This window comes from Ranitomeya imitator, chromosome 4 (genome assembly GCF_032444005.1).
Source record: "Ranitomeya imitator isolate aRanImi1 chromosome 4, aRanImi1.pri, whole genome shotgun sequence".
Taxonomy (NCBI): Eukaryota; Metazoa; Chordata; class Amphibia; order Anura; family Dendrobatidae; genus Ranitomeya; species Ranitomeya imitator.
In genome coordinates, this window is record NC_091285.1 from 508,592,470 (window position 1) to 508,609,110 (window position 16,641).

The following is a 16,641-nucleotide window of genomic DNA, read 5'->3' on the forward strand; positions in this document are numbered from 1 at the left end:
AAAAAGCATACAATTAGCATCCCATCATTTAGGGTAAGTTCACACAGGACTTTTTTTGCTGCGTATTTTTGCTGCTTTTTTAATGCTAATTTTCAGCTGCTTTTTACAGTACCAGCAAAGCCTATGAGATTTCAGAATTCTCATGCACAAACATTGGGTTTTTGTTTGATCAGTATATTCTGCTTCGCTGCATTTTTTGGACATAGGGCATGTCACTTCTTTAAGGCTATGTGCACACGTAGGTAGGGTCCCTGCGGGTTCTCCCGCAGCGGATTTGATAAATTTGCAGGGCAAAACCGCTATCCCTGCAGATTTATCAAGGTTTTTCTTGCGGTTTCCGCTGCGGGTTTACTCCTACTATTGATGCTGCATATGCAGCAATATGCAGCATCAATAGTAATGTTAAAAAAAATAAAAAATGGTTATATACTCACCCTCTGACGTCCCGATCTCCTCGGCGCTGCACGCGGCGGTCTGGTTCCAAAGATGCTGTGCGAGAAGGACCTTCGTGATGTCAAGATCATGTGACCGCGACGTCATCGTAGGTCCTGCTCGCACAGCAGCCCTGCGACTGGACTGCCGCGTGCAGCGTTGGGAGGTGAGTATATAATTTTTTATTTTAATTCTTATTTTTTACACAAATATGGTTCCCAGGGCCTGGAGGAGAGTCTCCTCTCCTCCACCCCGGGTACTATCCGCACATGATCCGCTTACTTCCCGCATGGTGGGCATAGCCACATGCGGGAAGTAAGCGGATCAATGCATTCCTATGTGTGCAGAATCTCCGCGATTCTGCACAAAGAAGTGACATGCTACGGAATGTTAACCTCTGCGTTTCTGCGCGTTTTTTCCCGCAGCATGTGCACAGCGGATTGCGGTTTCCATAGGTTTACATGTAACTGTAAACGCAATGGAAACTGCTGTGGACCCGCAGCTGCAGAAACGCTGCGGATCCGCGGTAAAAAACGCAACATGTGCACATAGCCTCAGCGTTTTTGCAGCGTTTTTTTTCACCCATTGACTTGAATGGGTGATGGAAAAACGCTGCAAAAATGCAGCAAAAACGCATGTAGCATTATTTGCTGCGTTTTTTGTGCAGAAAAATCATGGCCAGCAGGAAGTGATCTCACAGCCAAGAGCTTAGGGGTGTGGTTAGTGAGGTGTCCATAGCTATTGTGAGGTGTCCTGATAGTGATGTATTGTGAGGGAGTTTCTGGTAGTGATTTGTTAGCCATGTCTTGGTATAGGAGGATTAGCATTAATGTTTCCCAACTAATCATGCAGGTAATATATTTTTTTAATTTGTGAGATATATATATGTATATATACAGTGGGGCAAAAAAGTATTTAGTCAGTCAGCAATAGTGCAAGTTCCACCACTGAAAAAGATGAGAGGCGTCTGTAATTTACATCATAGGTAGACCTCAACTATGGGAGACAAACTGAGAAATACAAATCCAGAAAATCACATTGTCTGTTTTTTTAACATTTTTTTGCATATTATGGTGGAAAATAAGTATTTGGTCAGAAACAAACAATCAAGATTTCTGGCTCTCACAGACCTGTAACTTCTTCTTTAAGAGTCTCCTCTTTCCTCCACTCATTACCTGTAGTAATGGCACCTGTTTAAACTTATCAGTATAAAAACACACCTGTGCACACCCTCAAACAGTCTGACTCCAAACTCCAAAATGGTGAAGACCAAAGAGCTCTCAAAGGACACCAGAAACAAAATTGTAGCCCTGCACCAGGCTGGGAAGACTGAATCTGCAATAGCCAACCAGCTTGGAGTGAAGAAATCAACAGTGGGAGCAATAATTAGAAAATGGAAGACATACAAGACCACTGATAATCTCCCTCGATCTGGGGCTCCACGCAAAATCCCACCCCGTGGGGTCAGAATGATCACAAGAACGGTGAGCAAAAATCCCAGAACCACGCGGGGGGACCTAGTGAATGAACTGCAGAGAGCTGGGACCAATGTAACAAGGCCTACCATAAGTAACACACTACGCCACCATGGACTCAGATCCTGCAGTGCCAGACTTGTCCCACTGCTTAAGCCAGTACATGTCCGGGCCCGTCTGAAGTTTGCTAGAGAGCATTTGGATGATCCAGAGGAGTTTTGGGAGAATGTCCTATGGTCTGATGAAACCAAACTGGAACTGTTTGGTAGAAACACAAATTGTCGTGTTTGGAGGAAAAAGAATACTGAGTTGCATCCATCAAACACCATACCTACTGTAAAGCATGGTGGTGGAAACATCATGCTTTGGGGCTGTTTCTCTGCAAAGGGGCCAGGACGACTGATCCGGGTACATGAAAGAATGAATGGGGCCATGTATCGTGAGATTTTGAGTGCAAACCTCCTTCCATCAGCAAGGGCATTGAAGATGAAACATGGCTGGGTCTTTCAACATGACAATGATCCAAAGCACACCGCCAGGGCAACAAAGGAGTGGCTTCGTAAGAAGCATTTCAAGGTCTTGGAGTGGCCTAGCCAGTCTCCAGATCTCAACCCTATAGAAAACCTTTGGAGGGAGTTGAAAGTCCGTGTTGCCAAGCGAAAAGCCAAAAACATCACTGCTCTAGAGGAGATCTGCATGGAGGAATGGACCAACATACCAACAACAGTGTGTGGCAACCTTGTGAAGACTTACAGAAAACGTTTGACCTCTGTCATTGCCAACAAAGGATATATTACAAAGTATTGAGATGAAATTTTGTTTCTGACCAAATACTTATTTTCCACCATAATATGCAAATAAATTGTTAAAAAAACAGACAATGTGATTTTCTGGATTTTTTTTTCTCAGTTTGTCTCCCATAGTTGAGGTCTACATATGATGTAAATTACCGACGCCTCTCATCTTTTTAAGTGGTGGAACTTGCACTATTGCTGACTGACTAAATACTTTTTTGCCCCACTGTATATGTATATATATATATATATACATATATATATATATATATATATCTTCTTCAAACAACAATTGTTCCCCCTGCTTACATAGCTAATGAAAACACTATCTGACCACTTCACCCTCCTCTGATTGTTTGCAATGGTACACTTTGCGATGCTCATGTGCTGTTATGTACTGTACATGTTCATGTGTTCTGCATGTGTATGTTTGTATCTTCCTTGTCATGAATGTTGGCTTCATTTCATCTTGCGTTTGTTAATTATCAATGATCAGTGATCAATTATCAATTATCAGTGATCGTCAAAAAAAGGCAGATGCATGGCATGTAATGTGCCGTAAATTGTTCCCCCGCTGGGATGAAGGCGATGCTAAGCTCCACTGGGGTCACTCAACTTTATTATCATGCACAAAGAGACAATAAACGCATGAAAATAAACGCACCAAAAACACATGTATAAGCAGCTGAAAATTAGCATTAAAAAAGGCATCAAAAATACGCAGCAAAAAAGTCCTGTGTGAACTTACCCTTAGAATGAATTCTGCATGTTTTGTGCACATGATGCGTTTTTTGCCGCAAAAAAATGCATTGCGGTAAAAAACGCAGCATGTTCATTAATTTTGCGGGTTTTTGCGGATTTCCCACTATAAAATGCACTAGGAAATGTCCGGAAAAAAAAACACATCAAAAACGCACCAAAAACGCATGCAGATTTCTTGCAGAAAATTTCAGGTTTTTCTCAGGAATTTTCTGCAAGAAATCCTGAACGTGTGCACATAGCCTTATACTGAATGGGAGCCATGAAAATGCTAAAGAACTTTAGAAGAGTCCGGTTTCACACGTCAGTGGCTCTGGTACGTGAGGTGACAGTTTCCTCACGTACCGGAGACACTGACTCACGTAGACACATTAAAATCAATTTGTCTCTGCACATGTCAGCGTGTTTTCACGGACTGTGTGTCCGTTTGAAAAACACGGAGACATGTCAGTGTTTGTGGGAACGCACGGATCACACGGACCCATTAAATTCAGCTCTTCCTGTATGATGAGCGGTCACGTGGTGCCGCACATTACAGTGATGAATATGCGGCTCCACCTCCCATAGGGGTGGAGCCGCATGTTCATCACTGTAATAAGCGCTACCACGTGACCGCTCATACAGGAAGAGCTGCGACGCTGAGAGGATGGAAGCATGAAGGGAGCTGGGTAAGTATTTTAATGCCAGCGGGCGGGCGCACAGGGGGTGGGAGGGGGTTAGATTACCGTGAACTTTATTTTTAAAAAAAAAAAGGATTTTTCATTCCTTCTCTTCAGCGAACGCTGCTGGGAAGAAGGAATGAACTCTGGATTCAGCACCCAAAGCAGGGGACAGGGCTTAACTCTAGCGCTGTCTCCTGCACGGTGCATGTGGTACCCAGTCGGCACACGGCTGCCGCACGTGTGCCACACTGATGTGCTACATGAGCACATGGACACGGATAACTCCAGTACCGATTTTTCCGCTACCGGAATTATCTGGACGTGTGGGACAGGCCTAAATGACTTCATTCATGTCCCTATCCCTGTCCTTTTTTGTGGAAAGGGGGAAGGAAGGGTGACAATTTGGACTTTTACTATGGGACTTCATGATTCCTAGCTGTGCCCCTGTTAAATATTGCCTACATGCAAAAGTGCACTTTACAAAGACCAATATCACCAAAATTACCACTGTACAAGGATCAAAAACAATTGTTAAAATTTGGGTTATGTTTTTAACATGTTTTCAGTCTGCCGGCGCCCGCTCCATACTCCCCCCCAGTCTGCGCTCACACAGGGTTAATGCCAGCATTAACGGACCGTGTTATGCCACGGGTAGCGCACTCCGTTAACGCTGCTATTAACCCTGTCTGTCCCCAACTTTTTACTATTGATGCTGCCTATGCAGCATCAATAGTAAAAAGATGTAATGTTAAAAATAATTAAAATAAAACAAAAAACCCGCTATTCTAACCTTCTGTAGTTCACCGAGACGCGCACGGCTGCCGCCAGCTTCCATTCCCAGAGATGCATTGCAAAATTACCCAGAACACTTAGCAGTCTCGCGAGACCGCTAAATCATCTGGGCAATTTCGCAATATATCCTGGGAACGGAAGATTGCGGCAGCCGCGTGCGCATCGGCACAGCTTCGCTGGATCCCGGCGGGTGAGTATATAACCATTTTTTATTTCAATAATTTTTTTCTAACAGTGATATGGTGCCCAAACTGCTATATACTACGTGGGCTGTGTTATATACAGCGTGGCTGCTGTTTGTAATCTCCGGCAGGGCGACCACCTGTCACTAGTCTGGATGACACAAAACAGAGATATTGTCTGCTGAACTAATGTATTCATTATATAGAAATAAATGACTTCCCATGTGAAATAATAAGGGTAAACCAAACACATATATAGTACAGGTGTGTATTATCAGTATATACCTTTATAGTAAAAACACTGCTTTCAAAACTCCTGTTTTTTTTATTGTTTTTGCTGTTTGTTTTTTTACAGCATTTTTTGGCTCAGGTTACATGTGCACAACAATGCAATATTTACAGCTTTTTTTTCAGAGGGAAATCGAATGGCGGGGGGCCGATGTTTATAGCCTGGGAAGGGGGTAATACCTATGGCGATTCCAAGGCTATTAATATCAGCTCACAACTGTATACTTAGCCTTTACTGGCTATTAAAATGGGGGACCCTAAAAAGAATGATGTAGGGTCCCCCTATAGTTAATAACCAGCAAAGCCTATGCAGACAGCTTCGAGCCGATATTAATAGCTTAGGAAGGGGCCATGGATACTGGCCCCTCAAGCTAAAAACATCAGCTCTCAGCCGCTCCAAAAAAGGCACATCTCTAAGATGTCCCATTTCTGGCACTTAGCCTCGCTCTTCCCACTTGCCCTGTAGCAGTGGCAAGTCAGGTGATAGTTGGGGTGGGTTGATGTCACCTTTGTATTTTCAGGTGACATCAAGCCCCTAGGTTAGTAATGGAGAAGCATCAATAAGACGCCCCCATAACTAACCCCATAGTCACATTGTATGAAGACACACACACTCAGAATAAAGTCCTTTAATTGAAAGAATAACACAGACTCCTTTAATAACTTAATTAAACCACACTTATGACCTTGCCCATTCTACCGAATGCCTTTGTCATCTGCAAAAGAGTTAAAAATAAAAAACAACAATAGTCCTCACCTTTCCCCAGAGATGCTGCTAATCCATTTGCCCATGACGGGTCTAGCTCTGCTCCATCTAGATGGCAGGCTGCATGGTTGCATGATGCGACCATGCAGCCTGTCATCCAGCAGAGACACTGAGCACCTTGTGCTCAGTGTCTCCCTATGAACTCCTATTTCCAGTCTGAGGGCACTGCAAGCGTGAGAAAGTTCTCCTGCTAGCGGTGCCATCAGACAGGTCCTGCGAGTTCACAGCCAATTAACACACTTCACCTTTCTGAACTCAATGCAAGTGCCTATGTTATTTTTTTAGAGTCCCCACTTTAATAGCCTGTAAAGGCTAAGTATACAGTTGTGAGCTGATATTAATAGCCTAGGAAGCTCCATGGGTATTACCCCCTTCCCAGGCTATAAACATTGGCCCCAGCCATCAGCTTTCCCTCTGCTGGTTATGAAAATTCTGCTATCCTGCTATCGCAATACTTTATTATTAATGTAGTCCTCCATGTCCCGAAAAATGTTTTCTCCCTTCCATATTTGCCTTGCATTCTGAAAGGGAGTTCTCATCATTCTTTTTAAGCTCGGTCCATTGTTCTAAGGACAGAGTATAGGAAAGTTGGCGCCTCTATGGCGTTGATTTTATTGGTGCTTTCTTTAACATACTCCTGTAGAAACTCAATAGTTAGCATGATCAAATCTAGAGAACACTTATTTAGTATACTTTGAAATTTATCAACGTAATCAGGATTATTGTGAAATAAGGTGGGGCATAATTAGCTAGGTAAACCTCGTGGAATCCGACTTGATTGATAATACTCTACTAATGTGGCAGAATGCATTTCATGTACAGTACATTTTTTCAATTCCTTCTCATAATCCCTTGATCGCAGTTTGTGAACTGAAATTTGCAAAAGTTCTCTGGACGATGTAGCTTGTGCCAAAATATATATAGTACTGGCATCACATGAAAAAGATGAAGATGCCATGGATATATGAATCGATTTTTTAAATCAAGTATGAAGAGGGTCGGCACATGGTAATATAGGGGGTGCTTGATAACAATATCATAAAAATAAAAAATACAGCATTCTCATGCATACAATGTTATAATAGGATACAAGAAATTTCTCATTCCGAGCCTTGTTCACATATATTCACAATAATAATAATAAAATTATTATTCTAGTGACTATATGTGAACAAGGCTCTGGATGAGCCGAAATGATCAGTTGATATACAATAGTTAATATACAATAATCATAGTTGATTATATGTGAGTCATTGAGATTTATAGTGGAATATTCTTGTAAATTCACTATCTGCATAGTGATAAAAAAAAAAATTTCTTTGGAATTTTTTCGTATTTATGTTCACATTTGAATTTTTCCAGAAATTTCCTGTATCTGATTAAAACAGTGCTGTATTTTTTAATTTTTATGATATTCTTTACAAGCACTTCCTATAATACCATGTGCCAACCCTCGTCATACTTAATATTCATAGAACTTCATTTTTTGCGATTTACTAGCAAACAATAGCATTGCAGTATATAGTGTAAGCAATCTGACAATAGCAGAATTAAAAAAATCAAGTGAAATGGAAAAATTTAAAATTGTAATGTTAAATATATAAAAATTTAAATCAACCTCCTTTAAAAATTTAAGAAATTGCATAATGGGGATACAAGGTTCACATATTGGTTATTATAGTGTCCAAGCTTTAAAGATATAAAACTTTTGAAAACCATATGATAAATGGTGAAAAAAAAGTAAATACCAGAATTCACAATTTTAACTCCTCACAGTTACCCCCACCGACCAAAAAAATAAAATACAAAACTGAATTCCGAGAATTACATTACGAGGTCTTTTCTACCACTAAATGTAAGCTTAAAAAAATATCCTAAAACAAAATCAAAGTTTTTAATCACAATTTCATCCCACTTGGAATTACCGTATATTCTATTTTCTTTCCAGTAAATTATTTGGGAAATTGAATGGTGTGAATTAGAACATTACATATGAAAGATGACATGTGAGTCCTTGTCTTGATCTCATTGCAGTATTACTTTAGGCTTGATGCCTAAAAATAGAATGTAACCCTTGCACTTATAAAATGTCTAAACATTATTAAACATAGAACCTCATGTTTTCCTCTTTCTCATAGAGCAGTAGGTGATATGGGTTAAAATAAAGGTTCATTTAAATTGGTCTCACGAATTATAACATGGGGCTGTAGGTTATTTGCAGTCTGTGATTTTTTTTAATTAATTTATTTATTGAAGTTGTAAACTTGATACATAAAAGAGCAATGTCAGTTATGATGACATCACAAGGCACATGACATCAGAGAACTTGACATGATAGACCTCACATGACATCACAATTGCTATAGAATGTGCAAAATTCTATTCCTGAGCCATCTTGTGTCACAGCTTGAAGAGGACGAGTCCAGGTAAGTCGCTCTTCACTGAACGCTGAGGATCGGGTCACATCGGAGAGAGAGGAGGACTCGCTGCACAGCATTATGCACAGCACAGCAGGGCCAGGAAGAGATCTGCAGTGTGCGCTGTATGGACGCTGTCATCATCACCATGATTTCTCCAGATGATTACTAGCTGACCTTCCCCAGGCTGTTCTGAGATTGGTGGAGTAACTATCATAGGACCTGTAAGTATCAAGTGAGAAGACTTTTTGGGGTCCAGCATACAAGGTAAGTGGGCGTGCATGTGTGTGTGTCTGTGTATGTGTGTGTGTGTACACATGTTCACGTCCCCTGATATGCAGCATTAAAGAGCTGTGTGCTTGACCCCAGCACTGAAGGGGTGTGTGTTTGTACCCAGCACTTAAAGGTTGAGTGTGTGTGACCCCAGCAATAAAGGGGTGGTTGTGTGACAGCTTGTGTCCCTACACTAATGGGGTGTGTATTTGTGTCTCCAACACTGCAGAATTGAAGGGGTGTGTGCACTTGTGTTTATGTGTGTGTGTGTGTTGAGGCGAGTATATATGTATATGTTTTTTATATGTGTGTGTTGAGGAGTACATGCCCCCTAAAATGCAGCAGTAAAGGGCTGTGTGTCTGGCCCCTACACTGAAGGTGTGTGTGTGTGTGTGTGTGTTTGCTTGCGTGACCCCAGCACTAAAGGGATGTGTGTGTGACCCCAGAAATAAAGGGGTTGCAGCGTGATGGTTTGTGTGTCCCTACACTAATGGAGTGTGTATTTGTGTCTCCAACACTGCAGCATTGAAGGGGTGTGTGCACTTGTGTTTATGTGTGTATGTATTGAGGCGAGTATATATGTATATATTTGTATGTGTGTGTTGAGGAGTACATGTCCCCTGAAATGCAGCAGTAAAGGGCTGTGTGTCTGGCTCCTACACTGAAGGTGTGTGTGTGTGTTTGCTTGTGTGACCCCAGCACTAAAGGGATGGCAGTGTGATGATTTGTGTGTCCCTACACTAATGGGGTGTGTATTTGTGTCTCCAACATTGCAGCATTGAAGGGGTGTGTGCACTTGTTTTTATCTGTGTGTGTGTGTGTGTGTGTTGAGGCGAGTATATATGTATATGTTTTTATATGTGTGAGTTGAGGAGTACATGTTCCCTGAAATGCAGCAGTAAAGGGCTGTGTGTCTGGCCCCTACACTGAAGGTGTGTGTGTGTGTGTGTGTGTGTGTGTGTGTTTGCTTGCGTGACCCCAGCACTAAAGGGATTTGTGTGTGACGCCAGAAATAAAGGGGTGGCTGTGTGATGGTTTGTGTGTCCCTGCACTAATGGGGTGTGTGTTTGTGTGCCCAGTACTGCAGCACTGAAGGGGGGTATACTTATGTTTATGTGTTAAGGTGAGTGTGTTTGTATTTATGTTGTGTGTGTATGTATGTATTTTGTGTGTATATGTATGTTGTGTATGTCTGTATGTATGTTTTGTGTATGTTTTGTGTTGTGTGTGTATGTTTTGTGTGGTGGGTTGAGAATAGTGTGTGTGTATGTTAAGGTGAGTGTGTATGTGTGTGCGTTTGTGTGTATATGTGTGTGAGTCTTCATGTATATATTAAAGGTAACCTGTCACTTCATTTCAGGTCACTAATCTCCCACTACCTTGGTGGTGACTTCATTCCCAGCTCTCTTAAAGGGGTTATTTGGGACTTGTATTGTTGACCTATCGGTAAGATAGATCATCAGTATGAGATCGGTGGGGTCTAACATCTGGCACTCCCACGATCAGCTGAAATCTGCTGCGGCACTTGCCAGATACATGATAAGCATACATGATCGGCCGCTGCTTCTGGTCTATAAGACGCACACAATATTTAGCAAGATTTTTGTTGTTAAAAAGTGCGTCTTATAGTCTAGAAAATACAGTTATTGACTCACTCTTTATCTAAGAAATGCATCTTATCCCCTTAACAACTTATGATGGGCTATGTCCGTCATAAGTCGGCTCCCCACCTTTCACACAGGCCAGCATACCGAACCCCATCTTTATCGGCAGATGATGGCTGTGTTATTCAGCCATCATATGCCTCTAACAGCGGCGGGTGGAGCGAAGATCCAACCACTGCTGTAAACCTGTTAAATGCCGCAGTAAATCTGTGACAGTTGCATTTAATGCTCGCCGGCAGGGGGAGACACCCTTTTATCCCCTCATCGGTGCACCCGTGATGTGATCACTCAGTATCCCTGTTACTGTCACCACTGTACTCCTGTGAAAGCCAGGCTGTGGCTGCTGTTTAGTGGAGATTGTGATTTCTGCTATATATAGCATTGTTGATGGAAGCCCTATTTAGAGCCTCCATCGCAAATTTTATCATATAGGATGAGTGCTCAGCCAACAGCTATTTGGCTGTTGTTCACATGATGTAACCCAATTGTTATATACAGCAATATGCAGCAGGACACGAGATCCAGGGAAATATCTGATCGCCAGCAATGGGGTCAGGAAGGAATTTTTTTTCCCCCTGAAGCAGAACTCTTTGGGGGGTTTTCTTTGCCTTCCTCTGGATCTTTGGGTCCCAGTGGCTCTCAGATGGCCCCCAATGACCGCAGCTTGTTCTGAGGCCTCCATTGGGGCCAATCTGAGAGTCACTGTGACCATAGTTTAATTTCTTAAAGGGCCAGTAATATTTTCATTACAATGTTGCATATTGCTATTCCAATAATAAAAAAAAATTATGTATAAATATATTGTGTTGTGTGCTTTTTTCCTGGATTTCACCTTACACAGTGACAATGATGGGAGTAGTCACTATTACCCTGAATATTCCACAACTAGACCTGGAAGTATAGGGGGCTCCATGCACAGAGATATGTCATAATATCAACTCCGGTACCAAAATACATTATAATTGTTATAGTGCTCAGTCTCTGATGGGGGCTCTAACATTGTATACAGTATGTCCTACACAACATACTGCAGAGAGAAGACTGAAGACCAGGACACAGAGCTGCAGAATACAGAAGACACAGGGTCTTCTGTAAAAGTAAAAACCAGAGGAAAGATGTTCAACAAGTAGCTGGGGGGCTCCAGGACCAAACCATGAGGGAGGCCTCAGTCATCAGTGGCCACTGTTCGCATGGAATGGCCCACATTTACCAACCGTTCTGCAGCCACTTGTTTACTTTTGTCCAACACCTCCGTCGGTCCTTGCAGTTATTAGGCCACTACTGAAACTTTTTCCTGACTATACAAAGACACGTAGGTACAAACCATGTATGCCGCCATCACCGTGCACAACCAGAGTCCTGTTCTGGACCAGCGGCCTTTACAATTCAAGTCTAAGAGGGTTTAAACAAGGGTCTGTCTCTATAGGAGAACCATGTGCTTGCAACATGGAACAGCAGTAATGCAGTAACACCAGATTAATATTCTTCGGGCACAGAAATGACATGCAGCGAACCTTCTCAGAAAGGAGAATTGGACTCTGACATTCTCTAAGCAGGACTGATGTTAGGGGCAGGCAGACTAGGCAAATGCCTAGTGCCCCCACTCCCTCAAGAGTCCCCATCCAGTGGCGTACGTCCAGGCACATCGCTAGGCACTTTAATTTGGGCTGCGGCCCGGATCAAAGTGCTCTGCCCCGTGTCTCCCTCCAGAGTCCATACGTGCACACGTCCTGTCTGCTTAGCTCCTCCTCAAAGCCAGGACAGCTTCCCGCTCTCTGCTCCTGTTTTCAGCTTCTGCAGATGGAGGTCAAAATACACTGTGGCCTGAGTTCCAACATCTGTCAGGCTCCTGCAGCTTCTCACTGACTCCACACTGCCAAGAGCAGGTGAGGCCCGGAGAGAAATTGTTTTATTTCCCAAAGTAGCAATAACAGGTCAGAGAGCAGTGATTTACTCTCTGTGGTCCCGGAGTTCTGTGCTGATCGCTGCAGGATCAGGATTCACAGTCACATACAGCAGCAATCAGCATCGGCTCTGACCACAGTAACTAAGGCCGGTTTCACAAGTCCTGATATTTCCGGTACCGGAATAACCGGTACCGAAGATATCTGTATCCGTGTGTCCATTTGTCACATCTGTGTGGCATCCCTGTGCTGTCCATGAGCTGTCCGTGTGTCAAAACAATTTGTTTCAATTTTAACCATGACTTTAAAAACGCACACTGATGGCACACGGATGCCATCCGTGTGCAGTACGTATTTATAGGGACCCATTGACTTGTATGGGTTCGTGTGATCCGCGCTGTCGCTCAAAAACGGACATGTCAGCGCAGGGCTGCCACTAGGAATTTCGGAGCCCCATACTGGCAAAATTTTCGGGGCCCCCTTGAGACTCCGCCCAGGCTCCACCCCAGCTCCGCCTCCACCCCTCGAACTGTCCACAGCCCCACCGCTCTCTCTTGGAAAAACTCCACTTCTCACCTATCACACATTAACAGTTCCCATCACCAGATCACCAGGGCTGCCACTAGAAATTTCGGGGCCCCATACTGGCAAAATTTTCGGGGCCCCCTTGAAACTCCGCCCAGGCTCCACCGCAGCCCCGCCTCCAGGCTCCACCCCACGAACTGTCCACAGTCCCACTGCTCTCTCTTGGAAAATCTCCACTTCTCACCTATCACACATTAACAGTTCCCATCACCAGATCACACATATAGCCGGCAGCTTTTGTTTTGGCCAAAAGATTTTTTAAGCCGCCACCACAACAAGGTAGACACTTTTGGCCGGGCCCTACTGTACTGTAACCTATTAAATATTTGTTAAAATATGCAATACAGTTTAGGTATATTTTTATTTATTTTTCAATTTTTAAAATGACCTACAATACTACATACAAGGAACAAATACCACAACACTATGACCAGATGACATATTACCACTACAGTGATCGAATAATATAAAATACAAGGAACAAATACCGCTACACCATGACCAGACCGCATATTACCACCAATGACTGAATACTACAATACTGATCAGTAATAAAAAAAAAAAACCACAATACTATCGCCATCAGTGCCATTATGCACAGGAGATCTGTAATTAGTAAGCAGTGTCTGTGTACAGGTAATACAGTGATCACCGGTGACATTACACACAGGAGCTCTGTATATAATGTATAGGTAATACAGTGATCACTGGTGACATTGTACACAGGACCTCTGTATATAGTATACAGTGTATAGTGTCAGTGTATAGGTAACACTGACTCACCAGTGACGTCTCTAGGTGAAGTCCTTCATCTTTCATCCAGCACAGACCGCTATCACTTCATCCAGCCAGGACTCGTCTCTGCAGGAAATAAAACAGTTATCTCGAGTTCCGCTTGTAGAACACATTACTTAATTTTCCCAACTTCTACATTACACCACATGAAGAAGGCAACATAGTATCACTCTACACAGTAACAGGACCGCCCCCCCATTTAAAACAGTATACTCAAAAAATAAAATAAATACATCACTGCAATAATAATATCCCTTAATTAGCCCCTATGGTAATATTCGCCATCCTAGCCCCCGTGTGTCTCATTCCAGGCTCCAGCCATATGTTCTCCCTTCCTGCCCTCATGAGTATCCATTCTGCCCCATATGATCTCCCCATCCTGCCCCATCTGTCTCCATCGTATCCATCCTGCCCCATCTGTTTCCAATCCTGCCCCATTTGTGTCCAGCACTCTGCCCCATCTCTGTCCAGCACTCTGCCCCATCTCTGTCCAGCTTTCTGCCCCCCATGTGTCCAGCTTTCTGCCCCCCATGTGTCCAGCTTTCTGCCCCCATGTGTCCAGCTTTCTGCCCCCCCTGTGTCCAGCTTTACTGCCCCCGTGTCCAGCGGCCTTCTGCCCCCCCTGTGTCCAGCTTTACTGCCCCCTCTGTCTCCAGCCTTCTGCCCCCCGTGTCCAGCTTTACTGCCCCCCTGTGTCCAGTGGCCTTCTGCCCCCCTGTGTCCAGCTTTACTGCCCCCCTGTGTCCAGCGGCCTTCTCCCCCCGTGTCCAGCTTTACTGCCCCCGTGTCCAGCGGCCTTCTGCCCCCGTGTCCAGCTTTACTGACCCCCCTTTGTCCAGCGGCCTTCTCCCCCCGTGTCCAGCTCTACTGCCCCCCTGTGTCCAGCGGCCTTCTGCCCCCCTGTGTCCAGCTTTACTGCCCCCCTGTGTCCAGCGGCCTTCTGCCCCCCTGTGTCCAGCTTTACTGCCCCCCCCTGTGTCCAGCGGCCTTCTGCCCCCTTGTGTCCAGCTTTACTGCCCCCCCGTGTCCAGCGGCCTTCTGCCCCCCCTGTGTCCAGCTTCACTGCCCCCCGTGTTAGGAGTCGAGTTTCCTCTGCTGCACAGGGGGAATCTCGATCCGTCTCCGCTGCGGTCTCCCATTCCCCTCCAGCCGCAGTGGAGTCTGCTCAGCAGGGACGTCGATCCCAGCGTCTCGCTCAGTCTGACTCTGTGAGAAGAGTTATTGCTGCTTCTCCAGCTTCTGCCTTTGAAGCCTATTCTGGTCAGCAACGAGCGGACTTCTCTGGGACTAAGTCCTTATCTGCACACACTGAGCATGCCCAGGGCAAGATCTCCCGTTGGAGATCGAGGGTCATGTGCTCAGGCTCTGCGGCACATTCCATTGGTCCTCTTGGCAGGTCCTAGAAGGGCAAAAGTTCTGTAGCCATTTCCTGTGCTGCAGCTATATAAACTGCGCATGACCGCACGGCCATGCGCTAGTATTGTCTTACAATTGATATGTGTGTATGTGTGAGTGCAAGTCGTTCTTGGTTACCCCTTCCCTATTGAATGTCTGTTCGCGGAAGGTGTACGGCTGCTATCTAGCGCCCGACTTAGCCTACTACACTAAACACACATCACAGCGTCCTGTAGCTGTGCCTGCCAGTACGGCGCCGTGCGCCTGCCTTGCGCTTTCCATACCCAAGTCTGGGTGGTTAGTGGCGTCCGTTAGTGCGGCATCGCTCGCGCACTTGTGCGCTTATATTTCTGAAGGTTCTCTACACACCCAGTTGCGGTGTTGTGCCAGCAAGGGCCTAATCGGGCTTCAATCCCTTCTGGGGTTAAGTCCGCTGGCCACTTGCTCGCTCTCTAGTGCGGTATTGCGGTCCTGTGAATTAACAGGATCGCTTTCCTCACGCTGGGTGAGGTTTAACCCACGCGTGTTTACTTTAGTGTACCGCTATAGAGTCTGCAAATTGCTAGCAGCAGGTTCTCACCTGCACGGTGGACCCCGGACTGCGAACGCATCTTCGTCACCTGTCTTGGTGCGTTCCGCCAGTCCTAACACCCCGTGTCCAGCGGCCTTTTCCCCCCCTGTGTCCAGCTTTACTGCCCCCCCCTGTGTCTAGCGGCCTTCTGCCCCCCCCTGTGTCCAGCGGCCTTCTGCCCCCCCCCCGTGTCCAGCGGCCTTCTGCCCCCCGTGTCCAGCTTTACTGCCCCCCCGTGTCCAGCGGCCTTCTGCCCCCCTGTGTCCAGCTTTACTGCCTCCGTGTCCAGCGGCCTTCTGCCCCCCCTGTGTCCAGCTTTATTGCCCCCGTGTCCAGCGGCCTTCTGCCCCCGTGTCCAGCTTTACTGCCCCCCCCCCCGTGTCCAGCAGCCTTCTCCCCCCCTGTGTCCAGCTTTACTGCCCCCGTGTCCAGCGGCCTTCTGCCCCCCGTGTCCAGCTTTACTGCCCCCGTGTCCAGCGGCCTTCTGCCCCCCGTGTCCAGCTTTACTGCCCCCGTGTCCAGCGGCCTTCTGCCCCCCCTGTGTCCAGCTTTACTGCCCCCGTGTCCAGCGGCCTTCTGCCCCCCGTGTCCAGCTTTACTGCCCCCGTGTCCAGCGGCCTTCTGCCCCCCCTGTGTCCAGCTTTACTGCCCCCGTGTCCAGCGGCCTTCTGCCCCCCCTGTGTCCAGCTTTACTGCCCCCGTGTCCAGCGGCCTTCTGCCCCCGTGTCCAGCTTTACTGCCCCCGTGTCCAGCGGCCTTCTGCCCCCCCTGTGTCCAGCTTTACTGCCCCCGTGTCCAGCTGCCTTCTGCCCCCCCACCCCCCCCGGATCAGCGCTCTCAATAGAAAAAAAAAAAAAGTTCTGCTTACCTGCCGCGCTCCTGCTCTC